The 17,777-nt window shown below is 42.2% G+C and overlaps 1 protein-coding gene across 6 annotated transcripts in view; it reads right to left on the bottom strand.

The window, feature by feature from the left end:
* STOX2 (storkhead box 2) overlaps positions 1–17,777 on the bottom strand; it is a 224,888-nt gene that overhangs the window by 158,525 nt on the left and 48,586 nt on the right. The window contains exons 1-2 of one of the 6 annotated variants that reach the window (XM_047714664.1): positions 3,038–3,292; positions 1,899–2,066 (exon numbers count right to left, since the gene is read on the bottom strand). The exons of 4 other annotated variants lie outside the window; for them this stretch is intronic. The gene's annotated coding sequence lies outside the window, so the exon portion shown is untranslated. Of the gene's footprint in view, positions 1–1,898; positions 3,293–17,777 lie in introns of those variants that run through there. One more of the 6 variants, XM_047714655.1, reaches the window with a different exon arrangement.

Below are 17,777 nucleotides of genomic sequence, written 5' to 3'. Positions count from 1 at the left end.
TTTATTTCCTTAAGCTCAAAGATGCTTACATACACAGAAAAAAGTGTACGATAAACATACCCATAATAAACTTGACCAAAGATTTTCCCACACGGAGATATTTTCAAAATGTATGCTAAACATATGAACGTTGGTTTTTTCTTCAATAATGAGCTTGGCTCTCTCCAAGCTACTCTTGCTATAAGTTACATTTTCCAACAAGAAAAAGTGAACATGTGGAAATTACATGAACGTTTTCGGGACACTGGGGTCCATTTAATATACTGAAGCAACAATTTATCAAATAGGACCCCAGAGTTCAGCCTCATGGCCCCTTTCACATATGCTCAACGACTCCCCCAAGTCAAGTCTATAGACTAAGAATCTGCATCATTAATTAAAGAACTGGAACGGTCTGCACCAACCTGAGAGCACCCTGCTGGAGGACGGACTTGAACGTGCACTGTAATTGCAAAGTGAACACTTGGGATGAGGAGTTTTCCGAATTAAGCACTTGAAACTAATGTGTATGATTCAACTTCCTTGCTAACCTAGTGTACAACAGGTGTGGGAATTAATTCTGTTATTTCCACCTCCTCTCATTTTAACTTGGCCAAATGTTCTGTATTGAATTATTCTATGGGTTTTAGATTAATCACCAAAGGAAAAAAAAAATCAGGGTGAAGAGTTTCTTGCTAAACATTAAGGTTCCAGGGCTTGTTGGGAAACAACAAATCTATCCACGGCACATTTCCTATCCAGGAGACTCAGTTGAGTCTCAAAGATCTGAGATTTCAGTGTTGCCAAACTGGCCAAGAGTTGCCAAGTATTATACTAAATTCGCACGCACATTAAAAAATACTCCCTGTTTATAAACAATCTTCCATATGCGTTGGACAGAAAAGCGCTAAGTTACGATTCACTGGCTGACTTCCGCAATCTGTCATTAATTGCTATTTTCAAGTTAAAATTATCCCATTAAATTTATTTCCAGGGCTCTCTATCAAACCTGTTTATAAGCAAGCTTCCATTTCCCAATGAGATGTCAAATAATTTACCTAATGGTTCCATTTACATAGGATTTAACTTTCTATGTAAACATTCTAGAAAAGCAGGCCTCTCTTTGCACTGCTTATTATTTTAAAACATATGTTCACTTTGTATAAAAAAGAACAAACTCAACTCTCCCTTTCCCAACCCCTCCCGGCCTCCTATGAACCCTATGAATCTCCTGTGAATTTTTCAAGGGCTAGAGATTTTAAGTTTCAGTCGAAGCTCTCAGAACACATAGAAATCCAGATTAAACCACACGCACGTGTACATGCACCATCTAAAGCTTCTGTGTTGTATGTCTGGTCTCTACGTAGGTCTCAGAGGTTAGGGAATCTTGCTGTTGGCTCAGATTGTGAAGTCAATCAAACCGGGGGGCGGGGGCAAAGGACACTAATCTAAAGATATTTCCCGAGGGCTCATCTGAAGGTGCCTTCCTTTGGATAACAAATAGCAAAGTCCAATCTAAGTGATCTATGACAGCGATGAACCAATTCATTCTCCCAAACACTTAAATGTGTTTCATGATGACCTTTCCACAAGTGTCTGGAAGAACACAAAAACGCATTTATGAGAACCATCTGAACGTGGAGAGCAACTGACAAATAATTCTACATTTACGGAGAAATCATGAAAGTATGAGGGCCCAGTGGGGTAAAAGTTTGTAGCAATGGAGTATCCCCTCACGTGAAACACACAAATAAGCCTCCTGATGGTCCAGATTTGGGACAAATGAAGTATTAGGATCACTGTCACCAGACCAAAATAAAAAAACCTGTCGGGTTTTATGGAGTATTGTGGTTAAAAATTCAGACCAGTTCCTGAGTTTCTTGCGTCTAGCATCATGCCCCAGAGTTCAATATACTTACTCTCCAGCGTGCGTCCTGGTCTCTGGTTTTGCGAGCGGTCTGTTAAATGTACAGATGGTAATCATCTGCGGCCTCCTTCCAGTCCTGACGACTGCGGCTTTATTCTCCTGATTTCCTCCGGTGCCAGAGACGTCGTTCTCTTCCAGGGTTACCGCATGTTAAGTGAAACTGCTGTCAACATTTTATTATGTTCAGCGTTTCAGGCTTCCCGATAGCTAACTCAAACATTAAAGATAGCCGTGCTCTGTATATTTTTCAATCTCCTTATTCTCTTTCCCCTCCCCATGGAAGGGTGCTGCGTTCTCCCGAAGCCGCACAGAGGTTTAAAGTTTCCAGACCGCATTAAAATAAATACGAACGCAATTCATTTCTACCTTCAGACGTGCCTTTCCTTCCCCGGTGGCTCCGACAGCGTTGATTTTCCCACACTCTCCTGTAATGGGGAAGGGCTTGCCTGGGCAAGCAAGATAGCACTTGGGCAGGAGATTAAAAGCCCACACTGAAGTCATTAAGTCCCTGTGGGGTTGGGCCCTGAATCCACTCAACAGAGTCTCGGAACACTTCACCTAGACTCCAAAAGCAACCAGAAAAGCATAACAACTAAGACAATCTCATATGGACATTTCCAGACCCTCGAACCTCCTGCATTTTCTATCACAAAACAGTGCTTCAGCTCTGTCAGGTCAGGACAAGGAGGTCAGGACAAGGAGGAAGTGCCTTACTTTCATTTCCTTGCACCCTGAAGCATGGGAACAGGGGATCCTGACCGAGGTCTAGAACCCAGGTGACAAAGTCCCATGCAGCCCAGAATAGTCCCCAGTGTGTAATCATCCCTGACACTGCCTTCTCCCCTCAACACGGGCCTGCTTTCATCAACACTTGGTTACCCTCTCTGTAGCTTCTGACTGTAGTTCTGGAAAGTTCTTTACCTTTACCATGTGTGTGTGTAAGAAACTAGCTGACACTCTACCCCCGAAATCACAGTTTCAAGTAACTATTTAGCCCTTCTGACTGCTAAGAATTGACACCTTTCTCCCACCTGTTTACTTACACTAAGTCACTCTTCCGTCAACTTATTTTATTAGCCAGGTTTAAGTATTTTTCTTTTTCTTTATTAATAGAAATCCTCAAAAACCCACCTTGAACTTACACAGAAGAATCCTTCATGCCTTAAAGGACAATTCCTCCCAAGGTACCAGGTGTGGTCAGATCATCCCATCTAGAGTAATTTCAATGTGGGTGTGACACAAGGCAGCGTCTTCCTTTCTCCCATTTGACGCCTGATTAAATAAAGCATGAAGGAGAATGTTGCAACATATTCTCCTTTGGACATTTTTAAAAGAAATCTCATTACAGAATCTTGGGGATGATCCATAAATAATTATTATAATTAGAAGTCATAAAGAGTAATCAACAAAAATCTTCATCTGGGGTTTGGAAAAGATGACACTCTCCTTTTTTTTTTTTTTTGGGGTCCTTGAAGATTCTGAATAAAGCTTTCAGCATAAGAAAATGCAGATATTTGGGGAAATCGGGTATAACTGAAAACATTAGGAAAGAAAATCCATCAGAAATCGGAGGGATCTGGAAAAAGAATTCATGGGGCAGTAAAACGAATAGGAAACAAACACCACCAGAAGGGCTTCTCCTTTGTGGTACATAAATAGAAACACTGGGCTGAACCCAATCCTACCCCATCATTATCTTGACATGGATGACTCCAGCCTTGACTTTACTCTCTGTCCCAAGTTCTAGTCTCCCATGGCCAATACGGACTTCGCCACCTAGGTGTCCCATGTATGTCTCAGGCTCAAGGGGCTTTAGCTTCAAAAAGTGTGGCAACCTCCACATTCCATATTTTTGATAAGCCCAGCCCCCTACTCCCCAGCGCCAGCACATCTTCCTCTTGCAAAGTCCTATCAATGCTACCTCCAAAATACTTCTTATGTATCTCTCCTATGATGCTACATCTTCTCTGTCATCCCCAGGAGGGACCCGCTAACCCCTATGGGCAGCAGGCCTGGCCTACTCTCCATTCCCATGACCAATCCCAGCCCAAGGCAAGGACCTTTAGTTAAACCTGAGCCATTTCCACCCTGGAATCCGACAGCAGGTAGCACGGACCGATGGTCCCTCTCAAAAGTTCCAGTTTTAATCAAACAGCTCCCAGGTCCCTGATCCCAGCCCGTCTCCAAACCTCAAATAACAGGGCTTCACCTCTAGGCCTTGTTCCCAGCTCCTATTTCGGCAACTGCCCAGAACATCGGGCTCCTCCTGGGTCCGGGACTCCTGCCAGTTTCCCATCTTGGCCCCGACAAACCTTTCTTCCGTCTCTAGTTCAATACTTGGAATCTGCCAGCCCCTGCCACACCGTGTTCCCACCCAGAGCTAACTAGTTGTCAGAGGGCCTAGAGATCGCCGAACCTGTCAGGAACTGCTTGCCAGCTCTCAACGCAGCTCCCACCAAGCCAAGACCAGAGCCAGAAACCAGGTGCTCCGCAGAACCCTATGTGCTCCGTCTGGGCCCTGACATGGGCTCTGAGATCTTGTTCCAGCTTTGGACACACCACAGGCTTTGGCTTATTTTGGCTCTGAATCGACACTTCTGGTTTTACCCCTGTTATATGGCTGTCTGGACATTTTGTGTTTCCAATCCTCATTCCTAACCTTCCTTCCCCCATAACTATGACAGCTTGCTCCCATTTGGGCATGTCTAGAACAAAGCAGCCAGCCAGCTGCCACTCTTCCAAGCAGCCACCTCCCACCCTCATCAGCCAACTCTCCTAGTTTCTGCCTATGACCACCACTGTCCATTGCCAACTGAATAGCTAGCCTCCTTCTTTCTTCCTGGCTTACTTGACCTTGATCCATTGACCTCTTGACAGACAGACCTTGTTTGGGCCCTAAGGAAAGGGTTGTGGTAAATCTCATTCCTTTTGTCCAGTGACTAACGGGAGAGGGCATGCAACCTATTCTTGGCTAATTCAATATAAGAAGTTTTCTGAAAAGAATTTTTGTCCCAATATTTTTTAGAAGTCATCAAGAAAAGGCCTTGTACCAGTCCTCTGCCTTGAACACACAGGAGCTATCTAGAGCTACAGCAGCCACCTTGAGATTAAAAGCCAATAACAGAATATGTAAGAGACAATATTTTAATGATGCTAGAAGAGAAAGACAGATGGGGCCTGCATTCTTGACAGCATCATTGGTCTACTTCTCTAGCTCTTCCCTGTCCATCCCAGGTTTCTTGTTATGTGAGTCAAATAAATTCCTATCTGTCTGAGCTAGTGTTAACCAGGTTTTCTGTGACGGGTGACCAAACACCTTTCCACTAATAGAACAGACACATGAACTGTGTAACTTGCCAGGAAGACTGTGCTGAGTTTTGGTACCCTGGGGTCGGGGTAGTCAATATCTCCCCATTTCCTTCTCTTTTCTTCTCATTAAATCACTCCCCTCCCCAATTTGTTCTATACCAAAGGTAGTAGAGTCAGGAGGCATTTTGTACTTAGCACATACATATGTTTTCTTTGAGATGTACAATACTTCTATGGTACATGAGTGACATCACCGGAAACAGTAGAGTGGGGAATATGGGCTAGACCCTCCATGAACAGCTGATAAAAACTGTCAGAGTCAACTTCACCCAAAATCTGGAAACTAGTTAAATGTTTACAGCAACCAGGTGAACACACAATCAAGAAAAAGGTGTCTAAGTATCCGTAGCAGAGATTTGTGGCATTTTAACTTACCCTAACCCCATGCTCTCAACCTAGCTCAGTGGTGGTGTTGAAGGCGCAATCAACTTGCCAGGTGTGGGTTCCTGGTGCCGGAAGGAGTAGCGCAGACCTTCTTTCCAAATAATTATGGTTATTTGTTTCTGGATCTGTCTGGTGGCTGGTGCAAAGGGTTTATCTTTATTTCCCCTAATTCAGAGCTCTCCCTGGTGAAGACGTGAGTACCCAAGAGGCATTAATCAAACATGTTAAAGGCAAATGAATTTTCTGCTGCTGCGAGGGGTAAGGGATACTCTTTGGAACAAATAACAGACGTACCAAAAAGCCTGGGAGAAAAGGCTGAGAATGAGACACTTTGGGAAATAAAGACTTTGAAAAGCTCTCACATATTGCTGGGAATTTAATAGCTCCTACACATGTCCAAGGCAGGGTATGCTCAGTAAAGACCAGAGAAGGCTCCAATCTCTCACTTCCACCTAACTTTTAGGCCATGAGCAAGCAGCAAGTGAAGGCTAAGGCAGAGTCATAAACTGCATGGCTGAGTGGTGAAGGCAGGCCCCAGTACACAGCCTACTCTGTGGTTTTTTTCTTTTTAAAATTTCTTTCTTCTTCTCCTTCTCCATCTCCTCCTCCTACTACTTCTTCTTATTGTTATTATTACTATTACTATTATTTCTGTCTGCTTGAGATGTTTAAGGAAATCTCTGTCAAATTGTTAGCTGATCACTAAGCTAAGACTTCAGTGACCTTATCTGACAAATAATACAAACCTCACAAAAATTAGTGCAGAGGGGCGCCTGGGTGACTCAGTGGGTTAAGCCTCTGCCTTCGGCTCAGGTCATGATCTCAGGGTCCTGGGATGGAGCCCCGCATCGGGCTCTCTGTTCAGCGGGGAGCCTGCTTGCTCCTCTCTCTCTGCCTGCCTGTCTGCCTACTTGTGATCTCCGTCTGTGAAATAAATAAATAAAATATTTTTAAAATAAATTAATTAATTAATTTAAAAAAATTAGTGCAGAAAAGTCACTAAGCCACCAAAAGCAAGAACCACTTGTGAAGGAGAAATCTGATTTTCAAAGTAGCCACATTACAATATTCAAAACATCCAGTTTTCAACAAAAAATTATAAGGCATGCAAAGAGACAAGAAAGTATGGGCCCATATATAGGGAAAAAAAGAAATTAATAGAAACTGTCTCTGAGAAAGCCCGGATATTGAACTTACTAGACAGAATTTAAATTAAATTAATTATTCTAAATATGCTCAAAAATCTAAAGAAACCTTATACAAAGAACTGAAGGAAATCAAGAAAACAGTGTCTCACCAAATATAAAATATCGATAAACAGAGACATATTATCATACACACACACACACACACAGACACGAAGCAGGGGAGGGAGGAAGAAGGAGACAGAAGGAGAGAGAGTGACTGAAATTCTGGAGTTGAGAAGTCTAACAATTGAAACTGAGGAGCTCAACAACAGATGTGAGCAAACAGAAGAAAGAACTAGTGAACTTAAAGTTAAATGAATTGAAGTTACCTAATCATAGGAGCATATAAAAAAGAATGCAGAAAAATAAACAGAGCCTAAGAAATTCAAAGAACACCACAAGCATACCAACATATGCATAACAGGTGACCCAGACAGAAAGGAAGAAAAGAGGTAGATAGAACATGCGAAGAAATGATGACCGTAACATTAATATACATACTCAAGAAGCTCCAGGAACTCCAAGTACGATAAACTCAGGACTACATTGAGACACACTGTAATCAAAGGACTGAAAAACAGAAAGAATCTCAAAAGTAGAAAGAGAGAAAGGCTTGTCACACACAAAGGGTCCATTCTAAGATTAACAGCCAGTTTCTGTAGAACCCACGGAAACCAGAAGGTGATGGTTTGACATCTAGGTGCTATAAAAGATATTACTAAGAATTCTTTTTTTTTTTCCAACTAAGAATTCTATATTCAGCAAAACTATCCTTCAAAACTGACAAAGAAATTGAGATCCCAAAATAAACAAAAACTGGGAGAGCCTGTTGCTGTTACCCTACAAGAAATGCTACAGAATATCTCATGCTGAAATCAAAGGAGACTACAGTAACCTGATCTGCATGAAGAAATAAAAACACTAGCAAAGGTAACTACATGGGTAAATATAAAAGTCAGTATTGGGGCATCCGGGTGGCTCAGTGGGTTAAGCCTCTGCCTTCAGCTCAGGTCACAATCTAGGGGTCCTGGGATTGAGCCCCACCTCACTCTCTCTGCCTGCCTCTCTGCCTACTTGTGATCTCTGTCAAATAAATAAATAAAATCTTTTTTTTAAAAAAGTCAGTATTAACGTATACTTACTTATTTCCTTTTTGGGTATATGATATAAAAAAAACTACATAAAACAATAATTATAATCTATGTCGAGAAGCACACGTGGTATAAAGATGTAATTTGTGACAATAAAGCACGTATGCACAAGACAACAATATATCCGCGTTAGGGTAAGAGGTCGGGTTCCTAAAGCGATGATGACAACAATCCCCAAGAGAAGACATCCTCTCCCTTTGCCACATCCTCTCCACTTCACTTGTTACCTGCTTGATATTTATAGGCATTTGAGTTTCCAAGTCTTATGTTTGAAACTCCTCCTAGATTAATCACGCCTCTGCTTGGAGACCCTAAATGGTCTTCACTTCCTAGGACACAAAGTTCAAACTTCTTGATCTGCCATCAAAGACTTGGAATATGTGTCTCTTTTCCATTGTTTCTGGCTGGATCTCTAAAAACTCCATGTGGCACATTCTGTACCCCCAGACAAATGGAACTGCTGACTACTCCTATTTCCAGTCTTCCCATGCTCATGTCCTCCCTGGCTTAAACTTTACTGAAGCTCTCCCAGGGCTGGACGGAAAGACCTTCCCCAGTAAAGCCCATCTAGCCGGGTTCCGGTGGTATTCCTTTGTCCATCCCCTGCCCAGAAGCCATCTCTCCCTCTTCTGGACCCCTCACCACTTCTGCGGTACTTCCCTAATGGTAAGCATTACTTTCTATTTTGTATTTAGCCTCAATGGTCTTAGTGTTCTTTTTAGATTGTCAGTCTCTCAGTAGCTTACAAAGTTCACCTGATTGGTAATCTAAGGAACTTCATTAGCGACAGCCTGGGGGAGACTACTACGTTTTCTGTGTTTCCGCTTCATCATTAAAATAAGTGAAACAACATCTGCTTTACGAGATTCTTGTGAGAATTTAATGATGTTATTTGTAATGTGTAAAGTTCATTTTACAGATGAACTTTATCTGTGAAGTTAACATTTTAGCCCGGGGTCAGAGTCCACATTTCAGTCACATTTATGTCTAATAAAATACTCAACACATAGTAGGTGAGGTGCCCAATAAATTTTTGTGGAATGAACGAGCTTGCTAACTCTGTGGTGAGATGAAGCTGAATAATTTAAAATAATTTAGAGACATTTTTATTAATGATTTTAGCATCCAATCCATAATCTCTACCAGAGGTAATCAACACAAGAATTGTTTTTTAATAGATTCAGTTAAATGACTCACCTTGACTTTTAACACAAGCAACAACTTATTTTACTACTAACATGACTTTTTTGGGGGGTATCCCTCATGGTAAACATTTTCTGAACCCAGGATTATTTTTCACAATTCAATAATCAAGTTGTCAAACCAAAGTGAGAGAAGAAAGACTGACTGCATTAGGTATAGTGAAAGTTACTCCGTTTTATTAAAAAAAAAAAAAAGACTTTAAATACAAGAAGATTAAAAGTAAAACTGCTGATTTTAGAGTAAAATAAAGCAATTGTTCACCTCGGTTTCACTCACCTACAAATGTCAGGCAACCTACAGAGAGAAATGAGTTCACAGGTTTGTTTTTTTAAGAAATCCACTGTTGGTTTCCTGAAGACATTTTTCAGCATCAAAATGTTCAACTGGACCATGGGAACTCCCCAGGACAGGTTCAGAGGGGAAGAAGAGAAAAAAAAATGACCACTACCCTAATAACTACTCGTGACTGATATTCCAGAACACTCAACAAATACAAAGTCACCAAATTGCATACTGGTTTTGTTTTTATAAAAAAATGTATTGGACTTTTTAGAGAAGAAATTGGAACTGGGGGGTGCCTGGAAGGCTCAGTCAGTTACACGTCTGCCTTCGGCTCAGGTCATGATCCCAGGGTCCTGAGATCGAGCCCCACAAAGGGCTCCCTGCTCAGAAGGGAGTCTGCTTCTCCCTCTGCTCCTCTGTGCTCTGTCTGTCTCTCTCTCAAAAAAACAAATAAAATCTTATAATGAAAAAAAGAAAGAAATTGGAACTGGGTATGGATGAAATTAAAGAACAATTTTTTCTCAAAATGTCATGCCTATACTATGTAAAATTGATAATTACAATATGACTTTATATATCTATATACCTATGTACATATAGACATACACTGCCACGTATCAACATATATTTATTTTTTTATTTAAAGATTTTATTTATTTATTTGAGAGACAATGTGAGCATAAGCAGGGGGAGGGGCAGAGGGACAAGCAGACTCCCCGCTGAGTGGGGAGCCTGACATGGGACCTAACCCCAGGACTCAGAGCCCACAACCTGAGCCGAAATCAGCTGCTCAGCCAACTGAGCTGCCCAGGTGCCCCTCACAACATATATTTATTTTATATCTATAATATATATTTTCATATAACATATAAATATATATTAATAATGTTGATATATATTAACTGAGGAAGAACAAATGCACAGAACTATGAGTCAACTATAATTACAATTATGAGAAAATACACTGTCATATGAGGAATGTGGAATGAATGGATTATGAAATAATGGATGGATTTTTTTCCTTTTTGAAAATTTCTCTCATGCTATTAGCCTTATAGTAATGAAAATTCAGACAAGAAAATCTATGATTTTTTTGGTTTGAGGGGGATTTTTTTTTTCTAAAACAAAACAAAACAGAACATTTCTAACCACTCAAGCTAGTACATTCAGTGATCTCCAATTTTGAATTAAAAAAATGACAGATGTATATTAGGTAGGGGACCTTTAGGAAAATTACTTTTCTTCTGCTAATGTCACACATAGTTCTTAGTTTATTTTGCATTGTTATTCTCTAAATTCTCCCTAAAATTTGAATTTAAGAAGTGTTAAAATAACTGACAAATTATGGTATTTTTTAATTTGGAACAGAAAAATTCCTTAGCACCAAGTTTAGAAACCACCAAGAATCTTAGGTTTGAAGTGAAACGCCAAATAAAACATTGGGTAGTTAATCATCTTCTTCCTAATACTAGTGTTTTTCTATTTAAGGAAAGGATTACGAGTTCGGGTTGCATTTTTGTTAATAACTCTCTCTAAGAACCAATTGCTTTTTATAAATAAGAGAGAAGCACATGTGCTGATTATTTTAACATGTTTACTTTATTTGGTTTTCAGATAGACAATTCTCACGAAATGTCTTTCCTCTCATTTGCTTATGTGCTCTGCTCCCTCACTATCCTCAAGAAATCATAAAAAGTGAGAGTGTTTTAGCCCCTGGATCACATTAATGTCCTATGCGTCTGTGTGTCACTAAACATTTAGTAATTTAAGATACATCTTTACTCTAACAGCTAAACATAAAAGAAACGGCTAGAGTTTCACATACATTTTTCAGATTTTTTTTTTTTTTTATTGTGAAAATCACTCAAAACCTTCCTGGTGTATGGACGACACACTTTGACATCACTGATATTGCATAATTTGTCCATGTATATCCTTGGCTATGGCTACTATCTGTCAAATTCTATTTATTTTCCACAGGAAATGAGGTATTTAAAAATATCTGTTAATAATCATGAAAGAATTCTGAAATACTAAGACGGAGACAGAGAGAAAGCTGTACAATGCTACTAACATATGGATAGCAAAAGAGTATTCACATGTTGATTTGTAATTCACCTTTTTTTTTAATTTTTTATTTTTTATAAACATATAATGTATTCTTATCCCCAGGGGTACAGGTCTGTGCATAGCCAGGTTTACACGCTTCACAGCACTCACCATAGCACATACCCTCCCCAATGTCCATAACCCCACCCCCCTCTCCCAATGGAATTCACCTTTATACCTACTTTTTTCCACAGTATCTTTACCTTCCCCAAATTTTACATACTTGAAAATCCACTGAGACTTCAGCCAAATGAGTTATGTTTTCTTTCTTTTTTTTTTTTAAGATTTTATTTATTTATTTGACAGAGAGACAGCGAGAGAGGGAACACAAGCAGGGGGAGTGGGAGAGGGAGAAGCAGGCCTCCCGCTAAGTAGGGAGCCCAATGTGGGGCTCGATCCCAGGACCCTGGGATCATGATCAGAGCCGAAGGCAGACGCTTAATGACTGAGCCACCCAGGGGCCCTGCTTATGCTTTCTTAAGCCCTTATTTCACCTTGTTAATGAGACTATAGAAAAACATTAGAATTATTACACAATAATACAAGTTCCATGAAAGCAAGAACTTTGGCAATTCTGTTCACCACTATGTCTTGACCTCACCGGACCATACCTGTATACACTTGACACTCAATCAATGTCTGTCACATATTTGTTGCATTTGTAGAACTAAATCACAAAAAAATTGAATTTAGAAATTAAAGAATTACAAATGGAAATGTAATCAATTTTGCCATCTACAACCACAAGAATTATTTTTCACGACTACTTTCTAAAGTTGAATCCCTTGGGGCGCCTCGGTGGCTCAGTGGGTTAAAGCCTCTGCCTTCGGCCCAGGTCATGATCCCAGGGTCCTGGGATCGAGCCCCGCATCGGGCTGTCTGCTCTGCAGGGAGCCTGCTTCATCTTCTCTCTCTCTCTCTCTCTGCCTGCCTCTCTGCCTACTTGTGGTCTCTGTCTGTCAAATAAATAAATGAAATCTTTAAAAAAATAAATAAATAAATAAAGTTGAATCCCTTAAATTCTGAGCCTCTTCTAGAACCAGATAGAGCATCATTTTCATCAGTGTGGGCTCGCTCACCTTTGCTGACATGCAGAGGTTGCTGCAAAGCCCGACTCAGGGAGCGGGATCCCTCTGGTAAACTGTCATTTAACTCCACTTAATGACCAGCTACTCACCTGCAGGAACGCAGGCCACGCCCACAGGTAAACACTAGCTCACTCCGCCTTGGTCGAAACAGATGCAGGGGGTCTGAGCCTCCTAGAGGACTTTCCATCTAGCATTGGGAGAGCTCACACCGCCAAGGTGTCCTTAGAGGCTAGAAATATAAATGCACCTTCTTGCCTTTCGCTTTAGTCTCTGCGCACATTATTTGCAACTCGCCCTTTAAAGTCCAAGACCTGGGCTCAGGGCTGAAGGTCTTCAGATGGCTCCGGGAAACGATGTCACGTGGTGTCGTAGATTCGCCTTGCAGACACGGGGGACCCCACAGGTGGAACTCACACACCTTCCCTCCCCTGAAATTGCTCTCTGGGGCTGATCTGGCTCTCAAAAGAGCCGACCTCTCTGTCTGGAGTAAAAGTTAAACGAAATGCATGAGGAGATCTGCTGTAATGCTGGCTGGGATAACTCTGTGTTACCCTCACTCTTTCGCACCCCCGGGGCTAGTGCGGCTCCTCCGGTCCCCACTACCCCCTGCCCGGCACCCTCCCACGGGACCCACCTCGCAGAGGCTCCCTCCATGACACCGATCCAGACAGCAGCTCCTTCTCCCTCCACGTCTCTCCCAGGCTGGGAGGCCACTCTCCCCTCCTCTCGCTGCCCTGAGCTTCCCAGGCCCGGGGTATAAGCCATTCGTCTCCAGTCCCCAGTTTCAGAGTCTTCCCTATCTGCTCTGGGGCAGGAATCCTCTGCTTTGAATCCCCATAGCGCTTACTCCTGGGTGGGGAGGGGCTCCTTACTCCAGCTTCAACCCAAACATCCTTCTGCTTGTTTGTTGTCTACGTTGGGCTCTGGGGAGGTATTAATTTGAAGAAGGGATGCTGTCATTAAAAAAATAAATACAAGCATAAAAATCCAGAACCATTGGTCTACAGTGTTAATTTTGGTAAACATCCAGTTACCGGATGATTTTCGTGTTGAGTCCTGTCTTGCAAACCAAATAAGGAGGGTCCTGAAGGGCAGAATATACCTTATTTTTGGTAGGTTTCCCTCGGAAGGTAGCATAATGCTATGTACGGGTAAGTGTTCTAGAAAACAGAGCTGAGGAAATGAATTTTACTGCTAGAATATTTAACACAGATATCTCCCTACCTTACCTTTAGGGGGTGCCAGGAATTTCTAGATCTCAGTTTGATTGGCTGTCGCATGGAATATATGTGTGTGTGCATGTACATACATATATATACATATATACATATACATACACATAAATACATATATATAGTGAGTGTGTGCAGAGATACATAAAATCATTAAGCCATATACTTAATGCACTTCACGTGTTTCACTGCATTATGTTAGCCCTCAACTTTTAAGTAAATAAACACAACTTAAAAGTAAGAAAAGAACATATTCACTCCACGGGCATTAATCGAATCCATACCGTATTCCGGTCAAGGCACAACGTTCCACATTTATCGCCCAGTCATTCCCTCTTGTGACTACACACAAGACGCTGAACATGCATGTCTGAGATGATCGTGGTCCTTACCCTCTCAGGCTTTATAGTCACATGAGGAGAATAAACCCTTAAACACGCAATTGTAGTTGGGAATGATGTGCGTGCACTGAACCAGCAATGCCCAGACAGAAGCGACAGAAACATCCAATTTTGTAACTGGGGGACATTTGGGGTACCTGGGTAGGTCAATCGGTTAAGGGTCTGCCTTCAGCTCACCTGTGATCCTGGGTCCTGGGATCGAGTCCTGCATCAGGCTCCCTCCTCAGCAGGGAGTTTGCTTCTTCCTCTCCCTCTGCCCCTTCCCCTCACCCTGCATGCTCTCTCTCTCTCAAATAAATAATTTTAAAAACAGAGTTGTGAAACCAAGTGGCCAACCTGGGTCCAGGCACCTATGTTCCAAGCTTTGATGAGATAAACACACTTGACTTGAAGAATATAGTTCCACAAGAGCAATTCCCAAACTCCAAACACTGTAAGAAGCTGAGCCTAGAAAAATAATAGCATTTCATAAATGGGGAGATATTCTTGGGATGTGGGCCTCAAAAGAGAAATGAATACTTATCCTGAGTCTTTGGTAGGCTCAGAAAAATAACTTCTTCACTTCTTGCTTTTTTAAAAATGGTTTTCTATCAGCCATGTTTCTTTACTCTCCTACACAAGTCTCTGCCTCAAACAGTGTTTCAAGAAAGCAAAAGTTTAATTTTAAACTGCTTTATCTTAGACAAATCTGGCCAATGCACTGAATAATTAGTTTTAATCCCCCAATGAATATAAGCTTGTCCCTAACATCCTACAGAATTTAACATTAAATGACAGGGGCAGAACGTTTGACACTTCCCTAGAAGAAGGAAAAATTTACCCCCTAAAATTTCCCCAACACTTAAAACTGAGACACAAAATGGCAAGATCAAATATGACAGAGCTGGCAGGACATGGGAAGCTGAAGCAGGAAGCTCTGTTATCCAGCCTCAAAGATAAGGTTTAGACAAGTGCTTTTCAACTACCCAGGAGGTTGTAGGAAGTAGCAAGAGGTGACAGTTACACAGGGCTTGAGTATCAGTTCTGGTTCAATCTCAGCTCTGTCACTAACTTGTGATGTGATCTTGAGCAAGTCTACCCAACTCCCACACTTCTGGCCCTGATCACTATGTGGGGGGATGGGGGCACCGTCCTATCATACCAACACTAGCCAACACTCAACAGCAAATAACGTAACAGTTACCACACACACACACACACACACACACACAACCACACTACTACCACCAAACATCATTACCATCATGGGACTAGAGCTGTGCTTGGGGTGGCTAGATAGGAGGAATAGATGACAAGTCATGAGATGTAAATTTCTGTGTGGAAATTTACCAACAGAAGTCAATTTCAACCTGCGAATCAGCTCGTTGAGCTATTTCCCTTGCTGCTGCATCTGCTCCTTTTCAATCCCTCTTCCTGTCTTTAAAACCTACCCCTCAGCTTAGAGAGAAACTGATTGGGATTCGTCCTTTCGGTGACAACAATGTGGGGTCTTGACAAAAGCAAACACGGGAACTCACTAACCTTCTGGGTATTAATTTCCATTTTGCTCTTCTATAAAAATGGAAACCAAGAAATTAGTGCTATGGCTTGAATTTTTGTGTCTCCCCCTGCCAAAAAAAAAATTCCTATGTTGAAGACCTAACTCCCAGTGTAATGGTATTTGGGGAGCAGGATTTGGGGAGGTGATTAGGTTTAGATGGGGACATGAGGGTGGGGCCCCTACGAGAAGATTTGTGTCCTTATTACAACAGGAAGAGACCAGAGCTGGCGCTCTGTCCTCCATAAGAGGACACAACAAGAGGACAGACGTCTGCAAGCCAGGACGAGAGCCCTCACTCAGAACCAACCATGCCAGCAGCTTGATCTTGGCCTTCCCAGCCTCCAGAACAGTGGGAAATTAAATTCTTATTGTTTAAGCCACGCAGTTTAATGGTATTTTGTTATCGCAGCCCATGAAGACTAATACAGAGATGATGCAAAAGAAAGAAATACACATATAGTAATAAAAATGATTTTTTTAAGTAGCCATTGTTAACAGGAAAGATTCAAAGGGGAGGGGTCTGGTATTTACAGGTGGCCAAGGACAGGCCATGTGCTGCCTCTCCTCTCTACCGGTCACTCGGGGAGCACACACTAAGGGCATTGCAGATATCCTCTCACTTAATCCTTGCAGCTGCTCTAGGCAACAATGTTCCTGTCCCCACGTGACAGGTGAAGGACGCGAGGAGCTGGGTCCCAGTAGAGAGCTCAGGGTCTTGCCAGGGCTGCAGAGATCTGGGCCCACCTGTGCCTGGGGGAGGCAAGGGGGAAATGTCTACCTTATGCCACACCATCTTTGAAAACCTCGCACAACATGGGAAATGGGTACCTACCCCCACTACGGCTTTATAGGTAAGGCACAGAGACTCAAGGAGACTCACATGGACATTGAGCCTGCATCCTGACAGCCTTCCTCTCCACCCCACATCCACCTTCTGGCTCTTTGCCCCTCTGCACCTCCACAACCCCCGCCTCACTTAGAACGGCCATCAACTCTTGATGGACATGGCAACTGCCACCTTACTGGTCTCTCCGTCTGCTTTCAAGCCCATCGTTTTCGCAGACCATACAACCAGAGCCGTCCTTATAAAATGCACTCAAATGGAAGTGTCAGCCCTGGCGCAGAAGCCTCAAATGTTCCCCAAAGCCATGAAGAGAGGATTCAGATCCGTTGCGACCCAAGACACAAGGCCATGTTCATCAACCCGGCACCCTCCTGATCCTTTATGAGTTATTACATTGATTTCATTGGTCGGCATGGGTAATGATGAAAAAAAAAAACCAAAAAACAAAAAGAAGAAGAAGAAAATAGAATATCAAATATCAGGGTAGCCTGCCTATTCTAAGAGCATTAGTTTTGTTTCAGCTATATGGGTCCTAGCACACATGTGCATGGGGTCACAGAGCCTGTATGCACGTTTGTGTGCAGATCCATGGTGCACCATCTTTTTCTTTCTCTTCTTGCACTTTTCCAACTCTTCCGCACTCAGGGTGGGACTGGGACAGGTGCAGACCGCGTGAGAAACTCGGGAGACCAACCCTACATCTCTCCAGCCTGAGTTTTAAATCTATTCTCGAGAAAATGTCTCTAAAGAAGGAAACAGAAGGCACTGGGAAGAAAGCAAATACTAAATCGAAAATAACAGCTTTTTCATTTTGATACCCAGCAGCTGAGCTACTTTGTAACCTAGGTCGATGGCCTAGCATGCGGGTCTATATTTAACTGTCTTAGCCACGGACATTCGTGTCAGGAATTAACACAAAGCAGACATCTACAGTAGTCTCAGAACAGGGGAAAGGGGTTGTCAGAACAGCTGAAATAAATGACAAACGCCTTTATCTGAACTTCAACTAGACACATACAACTTCCTCTTTCCCCCGCCCCCCAAAATATCTATAGAGTGACTAAAGCTGGACCCAGCGAAC

This window comes from Lutra lutra, chromosome 2 (assembly GCF_902655055.1).
Source record: "Lutra lutra chromosome 2, mLutLut1.2, whole genome shotgun sequence".
NCBI classification, from domain to species: Eukaryota; Metazoa; Chordata; class Mammalia; order Carnivora; family Mustelidae; genus Lutra; species Lutra lutra.
The sequence above is the reverse complement of the archived record's forward strand: the minus strand, read 5'-3'. Positions and strand labels throughout refer to the sequence as shown.